The sequence below is a fragment of the Lathyrus oleraceus genome, chromosome 5 (assembly GCF_024323335.1).
Source record: "Lathyrus oleraceus cultivar Zhongwan6 chromosome 5, CAAS_Psat_ZW6_1.0, whole genome shotgun sequence".
NCBI classification, from domain to species: Eukaryota; Viridiplantae; Streptophyta; class Magnoliopsida; order Fabales; family Fabaceae; genus Lathyrus; species Lathyrus oleraceus.
Window position 1 is genome coordinate 249,659,331 of NC_066583.1, and position 3,309 is coordinate 249,662,639.

The 3,309-nt window shown below is 34.7% G+C and overlaps 1 long non-coding RNA gene across 1 annotated transcript; it reads left to right on the forward strand.

The window, feature by feature from the left end:
- Window positions 1-521: 521 nt before the first annotated feature.
- Window positions 522-2,454, forward strand: LOC127083555 (uncharacterized). Its single transcript, XR_007788466.1, has 3 exons — window positions 522-741; window positions 1,553-1,643; window positions 1,951-2,454. It is a non-coding gene; the product is annotated as an uncharacterized LOC127083555 (long non-coding RNA).
- Window positions 2,455-3,309: the final 855 nt, after the last annotated feature.

Consider the following 3,309-nt stretch of genomic DNA (forward strand, 5'->3'; position numbering starts at 1 on the left):
ATGAAAATTAACCTAATTGTGGAAATCATGGTAAAATCGAAATCTAACCATATTATCTAATCTAAAACCACAACACGAAATATTGAAGCCTAATGACTAATATTCTAATCATGTTAAAGTCAATTACAATCGAATTAATCTAAAAAAAATCCTAAAATCAAGATTAACCTAATTTCTAACCAAATTATAATATCTAATCAATTAACTATGAATTAATCTAATTATCGCTAAAATTACGTTAAGTCCTAATTGTCTAAAATTAAGAATTAAAACTAATCACCACCTAGATTAACCAAACAACGTCATTATTAACGAAAAGCCAGGATTAAAATAAAGTTAGCTAAAATTAATCAAAAGATTAATTGAGATTAACTTGAACATGGGTTGAGTTAATGGGCCATGGGTGAGATTGGTGGACGGGAGGTGTAAGGCTCATGAAAAGGAATGAAAAAAAAAACAATGTTTGGGCCGACGGCCCAAGTTTTCCCGAAAAAAACCCAAAACCGGGTTTGAAATCTTTTGACACGTTGAGTCCATGTCCCACGTTCAGGGTTCCAAGAACGCGATCCAAGGTTTCAATTTTTCACTTCAAAAATTCCATAGCAAAACGGAAGCTCCCTCTCCTCTCGAATCGGATTCGCGAATTTGGATTGTATCCCATAACCAATACCGAAATTGCAATGACGCCAACACGAAATCGAAATAGATTGAAGCAAGAAGAATAAAGACTCACCGGTTCAGGTATCTATTTCTTTGTACACTTCCCCCATTATGAACAAGTTCTGCTTTGTACGCTTAATTCGTGCGTTCCTGCCTACGTTTTCTCGCCTTCTGGTTTTTTCGATTTCTTCCCCTTCTTTTCTCTCTGTTATCCTCTTCTTCTCACTTCTGTTTCTGTATTTTATTATTTTTCGTGTATCTTGAGGTTATGGTGTGGTTTATTCTGTGCGTTGATTGGAGGAAATTGTAGGTTTCGGTTGTAAGTGAGGTTTGGTGAGGTTGAGTCTCTGGAATTTTTTTTGCAGCAGTGATTTTGTACCGTTTTTTTTAGGATTGAAGGTTTTGGATGTGAGTGAGGTTTTAAGAGGATGAAGTTCAGAATTGGATGAGGGTGAGTGATGTGAAAATGCATTCTGAAGAGAGTTGAGGTGAATTCTGAAGAAGTTTGTTACTGAAGGGTGGTTTGAAGATGGAGTTGTGGAAGTTAGGAGGAGGTTTTTCTTTTTTTGAATATTATGCAGGTGGAATCCAGTTATGTACTCTGTTGGAGGGTTCTCCTTGTTTTAGGATTTTCGTTTTTTGAAGTGAAGTTTTTTGGTTAGAAAAACATGTTAGAAATCTGAGTTTTTGGGCCTTTAAGAGGAAGTTAGAAATTTTGTTATTATGAGGGAGTTTAGTTGAGATTCAGTTATTCGGTTAGAGCCAGTTGGAGGAAGTTAGAATTCGGTTAATGGTTTGTTATTCCGTTAAATGAGTTTGTTAACGGTTTTGGAACATATGGAGGTTGGTTAGGTGGTTAATGTTAGTTAATTCTGTTTTCTTTCTTTTGCAGGTCGAGAAGTTGGTTGAAGAAGTTGGAAAGAATGCCTTTTTGTTAGAGGGAGGTTAATGATTGTTGAAGAAAAAAACCTTGGAAAACTTTCGTGAGTTCCGTACTCTTCTACCTTATGCCTTTTCTTTTTCTGTTATGCTCCAGTTGAGAGCTTCTTGTTCTGTTAGGTTCCTTTGTATTATGGATTTCAATTCAGTCGGCGGTTCGTTAGTTAGTTAGAAACTGAAAATTGTTTTTGTTATGTGTTAGAACTATTAACGGCCAGGTCTGTTAAAGAAGTTAATATGCATATGGATTGATATGGATTAAATGGTTAATTTTGTGGGAAATTGGTTGAAGTTTTCAGTTTCTGTTTTTGTACTTGGTCATGAAATTTGTTGTGGTTTTGTTATGAAAAGTTGCTGCAGGGCATTCAAGACTGGTTTGGAGGTTTCGTGGAGAGATTCCCGGATTGGTTTGGCGATGACTTATTCGGTTAAATGAGGCAAATGATACTGCAGAAAAATGACCCGGATGGTATAACCTCAACTCCCCATTTAAAACCTGTTGCTGCTTACTGTTGTCGCCAACTGTGTCGGCTTTTGCACATGGCTGTTTTTTTTGCAGGTTGTAGAAAATGTGAGGCTTGAATCATGTTTGGGAAAGGATGGTTATGGACCATTGCATTGGCTTGCTTAGAATTAGATTTTTGCGGAATGCTACAGCCTTTGTGGGACATTATTGTAACGGCTTATGTCATGAATTTGAGATGATTGTAAAGTTGGAAATGTATGTATGTAAATGGAATGAATGGTTGTAAAGGTTCATTGGAAATGAATATGAATTTAGGTAATGGCCTATGTTGTAACTTTGAAATTGAAATATTGTAATTGGAATGTTAATGAATGAAAATTATTATGGTATTTTGAATGGTGCCATTGAACATGAAATGGTTTATGGTTATGGGTATGTTTAGAAATAGTTGTAGCATGAATTTGTGGCTTATGGAAATGTAGTGTATGTTTAAGCTTGACATATTGTAATGAAGTTTATTGGTGAATGGATGGATTTGAAAATAAGTGTGAGGTTGAATTGATTTAGGTTCATAGAATTATGAATGGTAACATGTAAAATGTATTAAAGAGTGGTTGTAAAGGTTTTTAGACATTTGAATATGAGTGATATTTGTTGATGTGTGAGATGATTATCTTCATGAAAACATGAACACGGAGTGTAATTTGGAAATGGTTTAGGTCTTGATTGTATAAAAGTGGTACAATGGTTTAAAACGACTATGGTTTAAACATGGTCAAAAATGAACATGATCAGGATAAAAGAATGAACTTTGTAATGAACATGGTTAAAAGTGAACATGAACATGAGTTAGGACTTGGAAAGTGACATTAGTTACATGGTTGACTTTGGTCAAAGTTGATCAAAAGTCAACTGTTGACCAAAGTCAACTTTTGGTCAACATAACTAGAATTGTAGTTTTTTCTTCATGTAATGAATGGATTGATTCCTTGAATGATCTTGTATGATTTGATATTGTAATAAACTTGAACATATAAACTCACGAACATGTTTGAAATTAAATTGAAACAAAACAACTTGATATGGCTTGAAATGAACATGATTTAAGTATGAACGGAATCCACAGATGGAATCAGCTTGGCACGAATAGAATATGACTTAACAGCATATTGAACCAAAGTTTGTGAGGGATTGAAATCGAAGCATGGACCCATGAATAAACCATTAAAAGTAAATCAAAGTAC